The sequence below is a fragment of the Myotis myotis genome, unplaced genomic scaffold (assembly GCF_014108235.1).
Source record: "Myotis myotis isolate mMyoMyo1 unplaced genomic scaffold, mMyoMyo1.p scaffold_m19_p_11, whole genome shotgun sequence".
NCBI lineage: Eukaryota > Metazoa > Chordata > Mammalia > Chiroptera > Vespertilionidae > Myotis > Myotis myotis.
Window position 1 is genome coordinate 47,098,793 of NW_023416315.1, and position 12,062 is coordinate 47,110,854.

A 12,062-nucleotide genomic window follows, 5' to 3' on the forward strand; every position below is an offset into this window, starting at 1 on the left:
ATTCAAACATCTACCTTCCCTGAACACCATACTATTTCTTTAGAGCAAAACAAGAGGTGACATATTTAATACATTCCCTAACATCCTCCACTCTGACCTCAGTGCCTGTGCATGCCATTCTTTAAGGAGTTGTTTTTCCTACTGGATATTTTTAATATAATCCACTTATATTAGTGTATGGATTGTCTCTCCTCATATTTTATACAAGTTAGAGAAAAGGTGTTGAGGAAAGATAAACACAAGAATTTACAGGTATTTAGTTAAGTAATATTAAAGATACATCAGTCAAAACTTTTTCCCTCATTACTATGTACTGAGGTGCATTTCTGTATGAACATTATAAAATCTGAGTCATTGACTGGATATACAGACCTTACTTGAGGTGGCTATGTATTTCCTCATCCAATTCTTTTTTTAACATATATTTTTATTGATTTCAGAGAGGAAGGGAAAGGAAGAGAGAGATAGAAACACCAATGATGAGAGAGAATCATTGACCCACTGCCTCCTGCATGTCCCCTACTGGGAAATGAGCCCACAACCCAGGCATGTGCCCTGAGCAGGAATCGAACCATGACCTCCTCATAGGTCTATGCTCAACCACTGAGCTACGCTGGCTAGGGTCCTCCTCCAATTCTTTAGCACAGTGCCTACTTTACATAATTTAGATCATCTCTGTTCAAAAATTAAAGAAATTTCCTTTATATTTCTCTTAGGTCAACATGTCCACAAATATCCTAATGCAAAGAGAGTAAAGTTTTCTCTTAATCCTCAGAAGAGGATTTCTAGAATCTCATCTTACACTTCATTATCTTAGGGGGATATATTTTCCCCTCCTGGTTACTGTAAATGGAAAGATACTAAGTCAGTATGTTTTGAGTACCTTCAGATTTTTGAAGGATCCCTCTGAACTGGTGGTGTCTTGCTTGGGGTATTCATTATTTACCCTGGAAGCTAAAATTAAGACCAAGTAATTCTTAATTTTATTATCCAAACAAACCTGTTTCTACGGTCTAGATTGAACAACTGAGAGAGATCATGGGAGATGGCATAGATGTAGTGTATTTAATTTTATAAACTCATTAAATCGTGAGTTTATTTTTGAAAACGTTGAGTTTATTTGTCTATGTTTCAAGAGGCAGTTAAGATTACATATATAATTGGAGATTAGAAGAATGATCTTGCCTAGGGGAAAAAAAAAAAAGAAACCATGAAAGTACTTAAGATTTCTGATAGAGAATAGGTAGAGTAATAAGAGAAGATGATCTATAGGAGTATTTTTAGTACAACTAACATTTATGAAATGATCAGAGGAGTTTGGTGAGCAGAAGCCAGAGAGAAAGAAGAAAAATCAGGGAAATATGGCATTATAGAAGCCAAGAAAAAAGAAACTTTCTAGAAGGAATCGGTAAACAATCATTGGTTCATTTATTCATTAATTCACAAATGTTCATTAGTTTCCTACTTGGCATTAAGTGCAACTGTGGAAAGCCCACATATGGACTCTGCACTAAGGGAGCTTACAATAAAGTAAAAAAATAAATGTAAATCAAACAATAACACATATTTTTTTGTAAATTTTAAGTTGGAAAGAGTAGAATTGTTATAGTGAGCTCTAACAGTAGGAAGCAGGTGAACTTCTGTTCTGTGAATTCTGGGACCTCTGTCTCAAGAACTGACTCAGACTTAAGGTTTGAAGAATAAGGAACTCTTAAGGCATGCATTGCAGAGGGCCGTTCTGGCAATGAAACACCACACCAAGGACCTGCTATCTGAGGGACAGGGCCATGTGCCCTGAGCACTAGGAATTATCCTAAAACTTTATTTTAGCAGGAGAATGATCTCAGCTTCCAGAAGTTTTTTAAAAAGTAAAACTAGCCCTGACCACAGTTTGGCTCAGTGGCTAGAGCGTCAGCCTGTGGACTGAAGAGTCCCAGGTTCGATTCCGGTCAAGGGTATGTACCTTGGTTGCGGGCACATCCCCAGTAGGGGGTGTGCAGGAGGCAGCTGATGGATGTTTCTAACTCTCTATCCCTCTACCTTCCTCTCTGTAAAAAAATCAATTAAAAAAAAAGAGTAAAACTAAATAATTACTTTTACTTTTAAGCTGCCAACCGGGCAGAGACGGTGGTCCTAGAGACAGATGGGTATTTGAATCTGGAATATTTGTTTTAGGCTGAGAATAATTATGAGGACTATGCATTTTTTATTAATTTATGAAATATGTATTAATTCTTTTACATATGTGAGATACAAGGGAGAATGAGTGCCAAATTATTCTTTTAAAAATTATCTTTAGTGTTATTATAATGATGATTTAAGAGGTAATTTATACATTCACTTATTTTAAGTATATAATTAAATGTTTGGTAAGTTTGCCAAGTTGTCACCAATTTTATTATTCTTTGATAAAATTTTATACATTAACCAATGAATTATCCCTCCCTTGGATGGCAAGGTATGATCTATGCTCCAGGGTGAACAATGAATTGTTGTCCTTGCAAAGCCTGTAAGAGGGGCAGTGTTAAATTCTAGATGCTTCTTCCTAGGAACAAATCACACTTAGTAAACCTCAATTTGAAACTGAAAAGGAAATCACAATTTTTTAAAAATATATATTTTATTGATTTTTTACAGAGAGGAAGGGAGAGGGATAGAGAGTTAGAAACATCCATGAGAGAGAAACATCCATCAGCTGCCTCCTGCACACCCGCTACTGGGGATGTGCCCGCAACCAAGGTACATGCCCTTGACCGGAATCGAACCTGGGACCCTTCAGTCCACAGGCTGATGCTCTAGCCACGGAGCCATACTGGTCAGGGCAGGAAATCACAATTTTTTTTTAATATATTTTTTTATTGATTAAGATATTACATATGTGTCCTTGTCCCCACGTTACCCTCTACCCCCCACCCCCCCCACCTCCGCTCATGCCCTCACCCCCCCGTTGTCCATGTCCATTGATTAGGCCTATATGCTTGCATATAAGTCCTTTGGTTGATCTTTCCCCCTTACCCCCACCCTCCCCTACCTTCCCTCCAAGTCCCGACAGTCCAATCAATGCCTCTCCGTCTCTGGATCAGTCCTTGTTCATCAGCTTATGTTGTTCATTATGTTCCACAAATGAGTGAGATCCTGTGGTATTTATCCGCTCTCAAGTTCCATCCATGCTGTGGCAAATGGTAAGAGTTCCTTTTTCTTCTTCCTCTTCTTAAAGAATACCTTTCAGCATTTCATATAATGCTGGTTTGGTGGTGATGAACTCCTTTAGCTTTTTCTTATCCGTGAAGCTCTTTATCTGACCTTCTATTCTGAATGATAGCTTTGCTGGATAAAGTAATCTTGGTTGCAGGTTCTTGCTATTCATCACTTTGAATATTTCTTGCCAGTCTCTTCTGGCCTGCATGGTTTCTGTTGAGAAATCAGCTGACAGTCGTATGGGTACTCCCTTGTAGGTAACTGACTGTCTTTCTCTTGCTGCTTTTAAGATTCTCTCTTTATCTTTTGCTCTTGGCATTTTAATTATGATGTGTCTTGGTGTGGTCCTCCTTGGATTCCTTTTGTTTGGGGTTCTCTGCGCTTCCTGGACTTGTAAGTCCATTTCTTTCACCAGGTAGGGGAAGTTTTCTGTCATTATTTCTTCAAAAAGGTTTTCAATATCTTGCCCTCTCTCTCCTTCTGGTACCCCTATAATTCTGATGTTGGTACGCTTGAAGTTGTCCCAGAGGTTCCTTACACTATCTTCATATTTTTGGAATCTCTTTTCTTTTTTCTTTTTTGGTTGGGTATTTTTTGTTTCTTTGTATTTCAAATCTTTGACTTGATTCTTGGGATCCTCTTGTCTGCTATTGGATCTCTGTAAATTATTCTTTATTTCAGTCAGTGTATGCTTAATTTCTAGTTGGTCCTTTTTCATGTCCTCCATGGTCTCCCTATACTTATTGAGGGATTCATTAAATTTATCGGCGGTTTCCATAAAATTCTTGAAAAACCTTATAACCGTGGCCTTAAACTCTATATCCAATCGTTTGCTTTCCTCCATTTCTGCCATTTGTGACCTGTTTCTTTGTCTCCGCATTTTGGCAGCTTCCCTGTGTTGATAGAGTGGCCCTGTGCACCAGGTGTCCTGTAGGGCCCAGTAGCTCAGCCTCCCCAGTTACCTGGGGTGGACACTCTTGGTGCCTTGGTTGTTGTAGAATCACTGGGAGGAATTGACCTCCAGGCCAATTGGCTGTGAGAATCAGCTGTGTCTAAAGTGGGAGAACTTCTGTGCTGAAGACACCCTTCTGGGGCAAGACTTGCTTCAGTGGGGCTTTGGTGCTCACTGAGTCTGCTCCCTGAGTGTGTCCCTTATGGATCTGAGGAGTTGCAGTCTGGATGGACCCCCTCTGACCACTGGGTACAGTGGCTCCTGGATCTAAGGAGGTGCTAATTCAGCCTCTGCCTGAGGCCATACAGCCGGAGCCACGAAGAGGCTCAGCTGTGAAGCAATGCAAGCCGCTGCGGGGCCTTGGGCCTTCGCTTGGAAGTTCCAGGTCTGCCTTGTTCGGCTGCAGTTAGGTACATTCACATGCAAAAGCCTCTGCCGCAGCCTGGGTGGGGCGGGGTCTCAGGGAGTCAGAGGGCGGAGAAAGCAGCCATGGCCGATTCTCCGCCCGGAGTCGCGCGTCTCAGTGTTCCGGTAACGGCTGCAAGCACCTCTGAGGGAAAGCCGCCCTCAAGTTCGCTCGCTGCCGGACAGACCAGCCTCTCCCCGTATGAGTCCTGGGTCCCCAGAGACTTCCCGGAACCGGAGTTCAGAGCAGTCAGGAGCTTGTGACTCAAAAAGTCAGCCGCGTCCTCAGGTGCTACCCCCTTTCCTCGCGCGCGCGCGCAGCCGTACCTCTGCACTTCACCTCCGCAGCGCCTCTGGCTCTCAGCGTGCTTTTCTTTCCTTCTAGTTGTGGAATTTACACTCAGCCAGCCTTCCTGTTGTTCTGGATGATGTTTGCTCAGTCCTTTGCGGTAATTTTCAATTGTTGTGTGAGGCGATAATTTCCCGGTGTTTACCTATGCCGCCATCTTAGTTGCTCTCCGAAATCACAATTTTTAAACAATGTCACATATTAATGAAAAATCATTTCCATATATTTTCTCTTCCTGTGTTGTTTTTCTTTCAGTAACTCCTTTAGGGCACACTTAACTCTGGTATCAGTTTTCAAAAGAAACTGCTTACTCAGAAGCTCAGTCTGTGTGGGTCTGGGTCCGAGCTTCTGAGTAAGCAGTGATTGTTCAATCCCTATGTAAGAAAAATAGTCACTGGGGGAAAAAATGAATTGTTCAATGTCCCACGGTGGACCTGTTGATGAGACAAACTTATGTTCACAGGCACAGCCCAAGATTCTCTACAGCGACCAGGTCCCCTGTTCTGGGAACGTAGCTCAGAAAAACATTTTGCCACAGATTCACGGTAAATCACCTGATGAGTAATATGCCGTTGGAATCTGTGAGTTTAGTGAAGTCTTCTCTTCATGGTGGGTTGGAATACAAGTGTCCAGATACTTACACTAATGTCTTATAGCAAAACAGGGTGGCTACTGCTTAGCAGTACTTCTTTTGATATTTACAAAAGAATGGAATTAAAAGAAAGGAATAAGCATGTCTTTGTGGTTTATATGTTTTTATAATAACATTCTCTACTCTTTGTTTCAAAAATCAGAGATGATTATGCTGCCCTGCTACGGGTATTGTTGGGGAGCACACTATATATGTGAATAAAAATGTGAAATGATTGTTTCTTGAATATAATAGAAACCGATTAAACATTTGTGGACTCACTATAATGAATAATCTAACTCCAAGGGAAATACAAATGTTTCTTTTGCTGATAAGTTATATATAACTGTGCTATTATAAGTGTATGCTTGTATATCAATATTTTGTGTGTTAAAATAGTCAAATTATCATAGGATAATTGCAGCATATATCAGGCTTTTTTCTTTGGCATTTTGCATTGGGTCCTTTTTATTCTAAACTTCCTGATGTTAACTTTAAGTACAGTCATTTTCTCCAGTGTAAGGCTTTTACTATGATAAGATGGAAACAATCTCCATTGGTTTCAATATTATCATGGCATTGGACCATTTTTTCATTTTCAGAAAAGAAAACTCACAGCAATATACATTGAAAAACAATTTTCAATCACATTCAGAATGTGCTAAGTTTTGTTTCAATCTGACCAATTTAGAAAATATGAATGTCTTTTAAATAAAATAATCTCTTTGCTTTGCTTCTGTGTCTCATATATTAGTTTTTATCTGAAAGGTGTAGTAATAAGAGGGCCATCACTGTCCCTGTGAAGTAAATTGAGATTTTTTTAAATTTCCTTTTTTGGTCATGTGACTGTATTTCTTAACTAGTGTGACCAATGTGGTTTAAAATAAAAATTATGCTATTACTAATGAAAAGTGTGTTGGCAGCTATGTGCTGGTAATAGCCAAATGTCACAGAGCACTCATTTTCCTCTTGATTTGGTGATTGTGAAAAAGTTTTAATAAAGAAAATAATGGAATGGTTAATGTTACAACAAAGTAAAATTTTACTTTGATTTACTGAAAAGATACACAATAATAAGCAGCCAATTCATTATTAGTCACAAAACATAGCAGTTAGGCATCAAATAATTTTTCTTCTACCTTTGGAAGCTAATCGAGATTTCAGACACAATACAGGTTACTGGGGGAAAAAAACACCCACATTTTACAAAATTAATGGTAAATTAGATTTAAGCAACAGTTTCAAAATGGAAAAAAGAAAAAGAGTTTGAGAAGAGATGAGCTATCATCATAACACTAAACAAACTGGAATATGTTTCAATAGCTTTGTTATTCACAAATTTGACTAAAATAGTGCATATTATGATTATCAAGAGATTATCATTTACTACTGAACTAGAAGCACAACATAAACTATGGTTCTTAATAGGGTTTTAATTATATGTTTCATTAAAGTTATTGGTAATCCAAGTTTATTATGTCTGCAACATTTGAGTAGAAAAACACATGATGTAAGTGTGCCCCCCTGTGGCTACAGACTAGTTTGTAAGACTGTCAGAAAAGACCTCCATGGGAAGAGAGCCTTAACTGGGTCTATTCTCTAGTGAGCACGTACTCCATCCCAGGCAAAGGGCTATCTCTCCTGTTTTTAAAGTTAATCAAAAGTAGAAGATTCATAATTTCTCTTACAGTTCCTACAAATATTTTATTTTTAGTAGCCATATATGCTAATCAACATATCCAGCTCTGATCCTGAGGTGGTGTAACATAGTAAAAACACATGAATCAACACAAAACACTTTTCCTCATATACATATTGTTAGATTAAAAGTCAAGCCTAAGTGATTCTCTGCAAGTACCTTCAAATACATTTTGTGATTAAATAGGATAATGGGTCAAGGAAAACATTGTAGTAGACAGATCCATGGCCTGGAAAAGTAGTTTGTCCATTTGTGTAATGTATGTAAAAATTGATATCTACACTAATAAAAGAAAAGGTGTTAACTGACCGTACCTTCGCCATGCCCAAGCCACGTCCACCAGCCAATCAGAGCGAATGTATGCAAATTAACCCAACCAAGATGGCGGCCGGCAGCCACAGAGCTGGAGCAAGCAGGAGGCTTGGTTGCCCGGGCAATAGAGGAAGCCAAGCTTCCTGCCTGCCCTGAGCCAGCTGTGGCCTCTGCTCATGACAACAAAGTTTCAATTATAGAAGACAAATAAATCCCAGATATCTGCTTCCAGCCAGCCTCCACTGGGAGCTTGGGTGGCTGGGGGCCATGGCCAGCCTGCAAACAGCCATCAGCCCCTCACCCAGGATGGCCCCACCCTCATAGGGTGAGGGTCCCAGCTGGGGGGTTGGCCAGCCTGCAAACAGCCATGCTTTGAGAATTGACTGTTAGTGCATCACAGCTGCCAGTTCCTTGGAAAACTGCCCTCCAACCAAGATTGAGTGCCATAGGGTACAAACTGCTCCCCCTTTGCTTCAAGTATGGACAAAACAGTTCAATTTGTGCTCCCGAGAGTCCCCCTGCAGTTTCAAGAAAGTAACACTCCAGTTGAGATCCCATCCTTGCTCACCTTTTGTCCTTTTCTGTTTTTCTCACTCCTGTAGCCCAAAGATCACTTTGCAAATAAATCACGTTCACTAAATCCTCATCCCAAGTTCTGTTTCCAAGGAACTTTCACTTAAGATACATAGGTATCATTAAAACGTCAAACTGGCTGTTAAATAAAATTGAAGAGATGGTATGAAGGAAGAGTGGGAAAATAATTGTATTTGTAAGATTTTTAAATGAAGCTGCAACATTGGGCATAACCTACAACTTCAATTTGCCATTTATTTTCTATGCATTTGAGAGTCGTTTATTTTTAAAATGGAGACTATAATTTCACAATCCAGTGTACAGTTGCAATGTTTTATTTATATACTAGAGGCCCGGTGCACAAAAATTTGTGCACTCAGGGGGAAGGGGGGGCCCCTCAGCCTGGCCTGTGCCCTCTCGCAGTCTGGGACCCCTCGGGAGATAACGCCCTGCTGGCTTAGGCCTGCTCCCGGGTGGCAGAGGGCAGGCCCAATCCTTAGGTGCAGCCCCTGGTCGGGCTCAGAGCAGGGCCGATTGGGGAGTTGGGGCGCCGCCCCTGTCATGCACAGAGCAGGGAGGATTGGGAGGTTGTGATGCCACCCCCAGTCACGCTCAGGGTAGGGCCGATGGGGGATTGGGGTACCGCCCCCTGTCACACTCAAGGCAGGGTCGATGGGGAGGTTGCGGCGCCACCCCTGTCATGCACAGAGCAGGGCCAATCCGGGGGTTGGGGCACTGCCCCCTGTCACGCACAGAGCAGGGCCCATCAGGGGGTTGAGGAGCTCCCCCCTGTCACTCAGAGAGTAGGGCCGATAGGGGAGTTGGGGTACCGCCCCCTGTCACACACAGAGCAGGGCGGATCAGGGGGTTGGGGTGCCGCCACTCTCACACTCAGGGCAGGGCCGATGGAGAGGTTATGGCTCTACCGTGTCACACACACAGCAGGGCCCGTGGGGGGGTGGGGGGGTGGGGCGCCGCACCCTGTCACATACAGAGCAGGGCTGATCAGGGGGTTGGGGCCCCGCCCCCTGTCACACACAGAGTCACAGGGCGATCAGGGAGTTTGGGCACTGCCCCCTGTCACACTGATCCCGGTGCCGGGAGGCATATTACCCTTTTACTATATAGGATAGAGGCGTGGTGCATGGGTGGGGCTGACTGGTTTGCCCTGAAGGGTGTTCTGGATCAGGGTGGGGGTCCCCACTGGGGTGCCTGGCCAGCCTGGGTGAGGGGATGATGGCTGTTTGCAGCTGGTCACACACCATTCAGGGTGGGGGTCCCCACTGGGGTGCTTGGCCAGCCTGGGTGAGGGGATGATGGCTGTTTGCAGCTGGTCACACACCCTTCAGGGTTGGGGTCCCCACTAGGGTGCCTGGCCAGCCTGGGTGAGGGGCTGAGGGCTGTTTGCAGCTGGTCACACACCCTTCAGGGTGGGGGTCTGCACTGGGGTGCCTGGCCAGTCTGGGTGAGGGGCTGAGGGCTGTTTTCAGGCTGGCAGGTGATGGAAGCTCCCAACTGCTCCTTTTTTTCTTTTTTTCTTTTTTTATTTCTGGGCCAGATTTAGCTCTGAGGCTCCAGCTCTTAGGCCTCCGCTGCTGAAAGTAGGTAATCGAAACAATGTATAACTCCAGCTCTGACTCCAGCTCTGAGCTCCCAGCTCACTGAAAGCTGGTTTCTGGGGGTTGTTTTAGCTTCTATATGTTACAATGTTTCTTAAACTGCAGGCTCAGAGGCCGGCAAGGCAGGCGGGGAACGTTGGTTTCCTCCGTCACTGAAGCAAGCAAGCCTCATGTTAGTTTCAAGCTGCCTGGCTGCCAGCCGCCATCTTGGCTGACAGTTAATTTGCATATCTCCCTGATTAGCCAATGGGAAGGGTAGCAGTCGTACGCCAATTACCATGTTTCTCTTTTATTAGATTAGATTGGAAGAGTTGGGGGGAGGGAAGGTTATTTCCTAACCCTGTCTTTAACTCTTGAGTTTTTTAACATAAATAAATAAATAAATAAATAAGTAAATAAGAAAAAGAAGAAAAAAAAAACATGTTCTAAAACAAGACTGCAGACACAGCTGATTCTCACAGCCACTTGACCTGGAGGTCAAACCCTCCCTGGTATCAGCTACAACAATCAAGGCTTAACTACAAGACTGCGCACAAAGACCACTAGGGGGTGCACCAAGAAAGCATAACAAAATGCAGAGACAAAGAAACAGGACAAAATTGTCAATGGAAGATATAGAGTTCAGAACCACACTTTTAAGGTCTCTCAAGAACTGTTTAGAAGCCGCCGATAAACTTAATGAGATCTACAAGAAAACTAATGAGACCCTCGATGTTATGATGGGGAACCAACTAGAAATTAAGCATACTCGGACTGAAATAACGAATATTATACAGACTCCCGACAGCAGACCAGAGGAGCGCAAGAATCAAGTCAATGATTTGAAATGCGAGGAAGCAAAAAACACCCAACCGGAGGGGCGGAATGAAAAAAGAATCCAAAAATGCGAGGATAGTGTAAGGAGCCTCTGGGACAGCTTCAAACGTACCAACATCAGAATTATAGGGGTGCCAGAAGATGAGAGAGAGCAAGATATTGAAAACCTATTTGAAGAAATAATGACAGAAAACTTCCCCCACCTAGTGAAAGAAATGGACTTACAGGTCCAAGAAGCGAGGAGAACTCCAAACAAAAGGAATCCAAAGAGGACCACACCAAGACACATCATAATTAAAATGCCAAGAGCAAAAGACAAAGAGAGAATCTTAAAAGCAGCAAGAGAAAGAAACTCAGTTACCTACAAGGGAATACCCATATGACTGTCTGCTGATTTCTCAACAGAAACTTTGCAGGCCAGAAGGGAGCGGCAAGAAATATTCAAAGTGATGAATACCAAGAACCTACAACCAAGATTACTTTATCCAGCAAAGCTATCATTCAGAATTGAAGGTCAGATAAAGAGCTTCACAGATAAGGAAAAGTTAAAGGAGTTCATCACCACCAAACCAGGATTATATGAAATGCTGAAAGGTATCCTTTAAGAAGAGGAAGAGGAAGAAAAAGGTAAAGATACAAATTATGAACAACAAATATGCATCTATCAACAAGTGAATCTAAGAATCAAGTGAATAAATAATCTGATGAACAGAATGAACTGGTGATTATAATAGAATCAGGGACATAGAAAGGGAATGTACTGACTATTCTTGGGGGGCAAAGGGGTGTGGGAGATGCGGGAAGAGACTGGACAAAAATCGTGCACCTATGGATGAGGACAGTGGGTGGGGAGTGAGGGTGGAGGGTGGGGCGGGAACTGGGAGGAGGGGAGTTATGGGGGGAAAAATAGAGGAACAAATGTAATAATCTGAACAATAAAGATTTAATTAAAAAAATAAAATAAAATAAAACAAGTCTACAAATCTGTTGAGTTTTTTCCTTCCTTTTTCTTTTTCTTTTTCCTTCCCAGCACTGAAGTCTAGAATGAATTCCTATTTTTAAATGTAAATGAGTCTCAAAAATAATACTCAAAACACTATTTTTGGAGAGCAGGGGCATTCCATGATTGTTTGTATTTAGATCCTCACCAGGGATATGTTTATTGATTTTTTAGAGAGAGAAAAGAAGGGAGAGAGAGAGAGAGAGAGAGAGAGAGAGAGAGAGAGAGAGAGAGAGAAACATCCGATCTGTTGTCTCCTGCACGAGCCCTGATCGAGTATCAAACCCGCAACCTTTTGGCACACGGGACAATGCTCCAACCAATGGAGCCACCTGGCCAGGGCCCTCGGTGCCTTTCTTTATTGGGATCCTGGCCCATCTGCCTTGAGGGTCCCAATGAGCAGAGGAGGGTGCTGGGAACTGCATGGGGCCACAGCAGGAGGAGCAGCAGGGGACTCCCTGGAGGGGTGGAGGTGCCCAGCGGGCTCCGGAGCCCCGCCCTGACGAGG